This window comes from Cebus imitator, unplaced genomic scaffold, assembly GCF_001604975.1.
Source record: "Cebus imitator isolate Cc_AM_T3 unplaced genomic scaffold, Cebus_imitator-1.0 Scaffold138, whole genome shotgun sequence".
Taxonomy (NCBI): domain Eukaryota; kingdom Metazoa; phylum Chordata; class Mammalia; order Primates; family Cebidae; genus Cebus; species Cebus imitator.
Window position 1 is genome coordinate 172,186 of NW_016107453.1, and position 8,213 is coordinate 180,398.

The following is an 8,213-nucleotide window of genomic DNA, read 5'->3' on the forward strand; positions in this document are numbered from 1 at the left end:
AGCACCATTATTCCTAGTGCCTCAAAGTGGAATTGACCAAATGTCTTTTGGCCAATGAACAAATAAACAAATATGATGTTTTTTATATAATGGAAGATTCTTCAGCCATAAAAGGGAATGAAGTACTGATACATACTACAACCTAGATGAACTTTGAAAAGTTTATGGTAAGTGGAAGAATCCAGTAACAAAAGATCACAAATTATATGATTTTATTAACATTAAATGTCCAGAATAACAAATCTATACAGACAGAATAAATCAGTGGTTTTCTTAGGGCTGGGATGAATGAGTAGCTTGGCGATGTCAGCTAAAGGGTAAGGGGGTTTCTTTTTGAGGTCATCAAATGTTCTAAAATTAATTGTAGTTAACAGTTTCATAACTTTGTGATATGCTAAAAGCCAACAAATTGTACACTTTAAATGAGTTAATTATATGGTATGTGAATTACATTTCAATAAAGTTGCTACTGAAAATAAAATATTTTTTAAAAAGAAGAAATTTCTTCTGCCAGATGAAAGAAATTTCTCTAGAGATTATTTCCCTAAGTCATCTCTGTCAAGTTCAAAGTTCCACAGATCTCTAGGGTAGGGGCAAAGTGCTGCCAGCCTCTTTGTTAAAGCATAACAAGGGTCCAGTTCCCAAGTTTTTTACCTGTCTGAAACCACCTCAGCTTGGACTTTATCATCCATATCACCATCAGAATTTTGCTCAAAGCCATTCAACAAGTCTCTAGGAACTTCCCAACTTCCCCACATTTTCCTTTCTTTTTCTGAGCCCTCCAAACTGTTCCAACCTCTGCCCGTTACCCACTTGCCAAGCCCTTTTCACATTTTCAGTTATCTTTACTGCAGCACCCCACTCCTGTTACCAATTTACTATATTAGTCTGTTCTTACGCTACTAACAAAGATATACCAGAGGCCAGGCATAGTGGCTCATGCCTGTAATCCCAGCATTTTGGGAGGCCAAGGAGGGCAGACCAACTGAGGTCAGAAATTCAAGACCAGCCAGGCCAACATAGTGAAACCCCATCTCTACTAAAAAAAATAATAATAATACAAATATTAGCCAAGCCTGGGTGACAGACTGAAACTCCACCTCAAAAAAAGAAGAAAAAAAAAACAGAGACTGGGTAATTTATAAAGGAAAGATGTTTAATTGGCTCACAGTTCCACATGACTGGGGAGGCCTCACAGTCATGGTGGAAGGTGAATGAGAGGACAAAATCACATCTTACATGGCAGCAGGAAAGGGAGCCTCTGCAGGGGAATCCCATTTGTAACAACATCAGATCTTGTAAGACTTACTCACTACCACGATAACAGCATATGGGAAACAGCCCCATAATTCAGTTCTCTCCACCTCAAGGCCCTGCCCTTGACACATGGGAATTATTTCAATTCAAGGTGAGATTTGGGTGGGGACAGAGCCAGACCATATCACACATCTTCTTTCAAGCAGAAATTGTGAGTTTATGGTTGAATCAATGTATTTGTCCACCCATCAGATGAACTACTTGTGGTATTATGGAAAACATAGTCTCTTTTCTCCATGGGTAGAATGGCTGCATCCCCAACCCCAGAGGTTCTAGATCCTGAGCCAAACTTCATGGTCCACAGGAGTCAGCTGGAGTCTTAGAAGATCCAGACACTGCCTCATGTACTGATTTCTGCAAAAATGAACTAATTATTTCCTCAGTCACCTCAAGGAAAGCACCATCATTAGCTGGATCATATGTAATCCAACCACAAACTGAACTATCTCTTTGGATGGTAGAAACACCTCAATGCATAATGTAGGCTTTAGCTAGAACCTTAGACATGGTACCAGAAGAAGGCTACTAATTTGGTTCCTCTTCAAATCAATTTTATTTAAATATTTGTTCACCATTCCCTTGGCAATATGGAGATATTAAATTTCCATTCTCAAAAAATATACAAGACATATATATAATGTGTTTTATTTAAATAACAAAATTTATTAAATAATACATGAAAAACTATTTGCTATGTAAATAAAGTAAACCACATGTTCCTGGTAAACTGTACTGCAGAGTGCCTTAATTTGGCAACACATATGAAGCCGTCATTCATAATAGAGTTTTAATCAAGAAGTCCATTAACTGAAATAACTCGTTTATCACCTGCTGTATCAGTCAGGATTGCATTTGATTGAGTGGTTTAATTAGACTGTACTGGCTTTTTTTAAATTAGAAACTATGTACAGAGTGGTTTAAATTATTAAAGTCTGACCTCTGGGTTAGGTGGTGACATGGTTAGGCTTTGTGTCCCTACCCAAGTTTCATGGTGAATTGTAATCCCCAGGTGTTCAGGGAGAAGCCTGGTGGAAAATGATGGGATTATGGGAGCGGTTTCCCCCACGCTGTTCTCATGACAGTGAGTGAATTCTCATGAGATATGGATGGTTTTATAAGTGTTTGGCAAGTTCCTCCTTCACTCACTCTTCTCTCTCTTGCCACCATGTAAAAAGGTCCTTGCTTTCCCTTTGCCTTCAGCCATAATTGTAAGTTTCCTGAGGCCTCCCCAGCCATGTGGAACTGTGAGTCAATTAAACCTCTTTCCTTTACAAATTACCCAGTCTCAGGTAGTATTTCTATAATGTGAGAATGGACTAATAGAGGTGGGAAGAGAAAGGATCACATATTAATCTCCCATAGCGTCTTCCCCACCATTCTCTTACTTCCAGCCCTTACTGGCAAAGCTGTAATTCTGGCAATTACTTTCTTTTTTCTTTTTTTATTTTGCTTTTTTAATCGTGATGCAGAATGTCTAGTTAAGGAAAAAGAATCATGCGAGAAAACCAAATAACTTTAAATTAATTTTCCAAGCACACACACAAAAAAGTTCCACAAGTCACAGGACAAAATAGATACTTGGTATCCATTCCATCATTTGCAGGATTCAATGAGTTCCTTGCTTTTGATGTCTTCAGGTCTTGGTACCATTCCCCTCTTCTTCGAACATTCTGTTTCCTCCCTCTTAACTCTAAATAGTTCACTGAAAACTTGTCAGTCTATTCTCAATTTGTATAAAGTTTGTTCTAAGAAGTCCTTCTGGGATCCCCAAATCTAGGTTAGGCATCCTGACTACCTGTTCTCTTTGTGTCTGTTCTTCTTATCATAGCCTTTGTCACACCTTGCTGTAGTTATCTGTTCACATGCCATCATCTGCCACACTCCAAGTGCTAGGTGGATAGTGATGGTGTTTGTAGTCCAGTGCCTACCTAGCACATAGGAGTTGCTGAATAAAACGTATATGAGTAAGTATATGAATTTATAACAGTCTCCTATGGTCCTAGCACTTTTATTTATTTATTTATTTATTTATTTATTTATTTAATTCTACTCTAAGTTCTGGGGTACATGTGCAGAACGTGCAGATTTGTTACACAGGTATACACATGCCATGGTGGTTTCCTGCATCCATCCCCGCTGTGATCTACATTAGGTATTTCTCCTAATGTTAGCACTCCACAATCCCCCCACCCCCTGCTATTCCTCCCCTATCCGCCTCACCCCCCAACAGGCCCTGGTGTGTAATGTTCCCCTCCCTGTTTCCATGTTCTCATTGTTCAAGACCCACTTATGAGTGAGAACATGAGGTGTTTGGTTTTCTGTTCTTGTGTCAGTTTGCTGAGAATGATGGTTTTCAGCTTCATCCATTTCCCTGCAAAGGACATGAACTCATCCTTTTTTATGGCTGTATAGTATTTCATGGTGTATAGGTGCCACATTGTCTTTATCCAGTCTATATTCAGTTTATATTTGATGGGTATTTGGGTTGGTTCCAAGTCTTTGCTATTGTGAACAGTGCTGCAATAATTAGCCACAAGTTATATGAGGCAGCTCCTCTTCTCTGACTTAAGTTCTTGCTGGCTCCAGTGAACACTGTTTCCTTCCTTAATCTGTCTCACTTCCCAGCATTTCTTGTCTCTGGTTGTTGCATCATCTCTTGTCAGTGCCTATAATGGTTAATTTTATATATAAACTTGGCTGGGCCATGGGATTCCCAGGTATTTGGTCAAACTTTATTCCAGGTTTTCTATGAAGGTATTTCTGGATGAGATTAACATTTAAATCAATAAACTGAGTAAAGTGGACTATCCTCCATAGTGTGGGTGGCTCCCATCCAATCATCTGAACCCCTGCATAAAACAAAAGTCTGACCCTTCCCAAGGAACAGAGAATTCCCCTTCCTGACAACCTTCAAGCTGAAACATTAGCCTTTTGTGGCTCTACAGTAGCCATCCAGCCTTTGGACTGGAACTGGGACATTGGCTCTGCAAACATTGGACTTCCATAATTGTGTGAACAATTCCTTATAATAAACCTCTTTTTAAAAATCTTCTCTTGGTTTCATTTATCTGGAGAACCCTGTCTACCATAGTTTCCTTATTCTTGTTACCATCTCTGTAAATAGTGTCTTCATTGAATTATTTTTTTAAGTGTTTTGGTCCTTCATCTGTGTCTGCCAGAATGCTACATGACGCATAAGGTTTTCTTTTGTCTTCACAATGTTCAAATGTAGGCAACCAGGTTCAACGCAGGAGTCCACAGCATTGCTCCTCTGTCTCCCTATTTTGCCATCCTTGGCAAGTGACTTCCATTATCATACTTCAGGATGATAGAGGAATAAAATGGAAAGGGACTAAGAGCTTTCTTCTACAAGCATTACTCAGAAATGTAATTTTATCCCAGCACTTTGGGTGGCTGAGGTGGAAGATCATCTGAACTGAGGAGTTCAAGACCAGCCTGGGCAACATAGCGAGTCCCTGTCTTTACTAAAAATAAAAATTAAAATCCAGCTAGGCATGGTGGCGTGTGCCTGCCACAGCCTTGGGTGGCTAATGCAGGAAGTCCCACAGCCTTGGGTGGCTATCGCAGGAAGATCACTTGAGCCCAGAAGATCAAGGCTGCAGTGAGTTATGATAGCACCACTGTACTCAAGCCTGGGCAATAGAGTGAGATCCTGTCTCTAAAAATAGCAACAATAACAAAATGTAATCTGCCGCCTTCCCCGCCGATATACTTTAGCCCATACTTTACTGTCCAAAATCATGCTCATGGCCACTCCTACCTGCAAGGGAGCTACAGATATTGAGCACTTTGTTTTCTAGTCTTAAGATAGAGAAAGGCAAGGAATGAAGTAGCTAGTTGAGGGGTCAGACGGCCCCCGTCAACAACTGCCACATTTGCTTTTCTTAACCTCATATCCATTTTCCTCATATGTTACCACTGTTCTCATAATTCTTTTAACACATTTTCTAAAAAGGGAGAAAAAACCTTTTCCATTGACCCAGTTGCAAAATTATTTTCCTTTCTGCCATCATCCCTGACTTCTGATTCTGCATCACAAAAGCCAAAAAACAAATTCTTCTGTCGCAGCAGCGCCCTCACAGGATGCAGAAAGAACATAGTGGACCAGAGAAACCAGAATATTCTTAGCAGGTAGAAGGAAATGAAAGTCTAGGAACACACAGACATTAATAGTTTGCATGCCATTGTATCTGTTTTCAGAATTTCAGCTGCTGACAACTGCCAGCTCCAGACGACTATCAAGTGGCTGGCCTTACAGCTAGTGACACCACCTGTAGTTACATTGCATAATTTGCACTTACACAGCACCACAATTCTAAACAGAAATTTAAAAAATACACAACATATGTACATTTATATAATTTTTTCTCTCAAAATTTCTAACATCATTATGGTCACAAATGGATGCCTCACCCCGCTAGGCATCACATCCATGTTTCGTATAGGCTTTGTTGAATAAAGAAAGCTCTCCCCCGTTCCTGGGAAGTGATACAAATTTATACATTACCAATCATTACATACTACTAACTACTTAGGGTGTGGTCTGCAGACATCTGAGCTCACTGGCACCAAATTTCCAATTGACGGCAATGGCAATTCAGTGACCCTATAATTAACTCTCCAGGTAGTTGCTTTCTATCACTCAAGGAGTAAAAGACTATCCGAGAACAACAACAAGAGCAACAAAATCAGCATTCAGAGAGAAATGTAAGACAATCAGGGAAGAAAGATGGACCTTCACTGTTGAGTCATCTCTGACTTGTGATGCACTTCCCAGGCATCTCAGCCTTCCTTCAGTATTTCCCTCTTAGGAGCAGCCTCAATACTTAGAAACTAAGATGGATAGTTCAGCGACATTGACCTGAAATATTCTGAGGTTAGCACTGAAAAAAAGACTTCCTCTATTTTCAAAGATCATTGCATTACTTGTGATATAATGACCTAAAAGACATTTGGAAATTAGTTTAGAGGATCAGAAGCCCTTTAGAAAAGGTGATGCTCTATTTTATAAGTAAATATGTGTTGATCTTCCCATTATAAACTTTTACATCATTTGTCTTAGTGTTTCTTAGAATGGTTGTTCTACTGAATACCAGAACATATCAAAAAAGCATTCAACCTAAATATTTTTAAATCATTTTTGTCAGTATTTTACATTTTCAGTCATACTTCATAAGCCTGATCACAACATTTGAGTTCAAATAATAATTATGATTAATCAATTTAACATAATGCTTAACACTTATTAAATTTAGTAAACAATTGTTAATATTGTAAGGAAGACAATTTTGCTTTATAAACAGGAAAGAAGCCATGCTGACCAGGCGCTGTGGCTCACACCTGTAATCCCAGCACTTTGGGAGGCCGAGGCAGGTGGATCATGAGGTCAGAAAATGGAGACCATCCTGGCCAACATGGTGAAACCCTGTCTCTCCTTAAAAAAAAAAAAAAAAAATTAAAAAATTAAAAAATTAGCTGGGTGTGGGGGGCTACTCAGGAGGCTGAGGTAGGAGAATCACTTGAACCTGGGAGGCGGAGGTTGCAGTGAGCCAAGATTGTGCCACTGCACTCTAGCCTGGGGATAGAGTGAGACTCCGTCAATCAATCAATCAATAAGCCATGCTATTGGAATCCATATATGTTCCTTCAAATCTGTACCTCCATTTATTGTTTTTATGCCTACACACTTCAATTGCTACTAAAACCCAACTGCTTTCTGTATATACACCATGCCATTCCTCCTTAAATCAATTGCAGCTTCTCTTGATTAACCAAGGGTAGAATGATTCACTATGTCAATAAATATTCTGAATCACAGAACAATGTAGTGGACGTGGCAGACAGCTGCTGAACATATTTAAACCTCACATGGCAGTTTAAAAAGGCATGTATCCTAAAGTGCATGTCAGTCTCTGGACAAAATTACAATGATGTAGTTTTCCTCACTTGAAATTTACATTTTAATGAAAGCACATTCGTGTATTAATAGGCAGATCTTTTCAGGCCACTACCAAGACTCATTGCTTTGCAATCTTACGTTGTTTTAGAGATCCTAGTCCACTACTTTAAAGTGGTGCACAGAAATGTTAAGCCTCCATAGTGTATTTTAAATAATAGGGAAGTATTTTCTCTTTAATAGAACTAGTTTCAACATTGATAAATCATTTTTAATTTACAGAGGGAAAAGTAGTACCAGAGATCTTTCTCTCAATTTATATAGAGGTAAGACCATTCTTAGCCTCAAATTCAAACTACTGCCTTTCTAAATTCCAGTAGGATTGACTATAGTCTTAGTTCTACCATAAGATTGATTAGAACATTGAAAACAGGGAACTAACTGGTTTCTATTTCTTTGAAAAGGTAGCTGTAAAACCTTCAGCATACAGCTAGATGTCAAATATTCCCAACTATGGCCAAGTCATCGATTATAACACTGAGTGCCCCACACAAAGAACAGCATGGTATTATCCAAGATCAGTAAAAGCATACATATTAATGTAGCTAGCACTTCTAGAGTACTTTCTTTGTGCCAGGTATTATTATAAATGCCTTACATAAACTGACTCACTTAATCCACACAAATAACCCTATAGGGTAAGAACTATTATTGTCCCTATGTTATAGATAAGAAAACCAGGTAAAGAGAAGTTAAGTAACTTTGCTCAGGGTCAACAGCTAGAAACTAGCGGTATGTCCTCAGAATCTGTGATATTACTTAATATGCTGACCTAAAGGCATATGTTTAACTATCAAGAAACTTAAAAATTCCACTGCGAGGGGAAAAAAAACCTTTTTAGCAAGGTAATACATTAGATTAAGGAAAAGTAAAGAGCTGCTAAGGGACACACTATATTAATAAGTAAAGCATTGTGATC

General features: G+C 38.7%; 1 long non-coding RNA gene across 1 annotated transcript in view; it reads right to left on the reverse strand.

Moving 5' to 3' along the window:
- LOC119473190 overlaps positions 1-7,543 on the reverse strand; it is a 121,511-nt gene extending 113,968 nt beyond the window's left edge. The window contains exons 1-2 of the long non-coding RNA XR_005202395.1: positions 7,532-7,543; positions 2,692-2,697 (exon numbers count right to left, since the gene is read on the reverse strand). This is a non-coding gene — a long non-coding RNA (uncharacterized LOC119473190). The remainder of the gene's footprint in view (positions 1-2,691; positions 2,698-7,531) is intronic.
- Between the last annotated feature and the right edge of the window lie 670 nt (positions 7,544-8,213).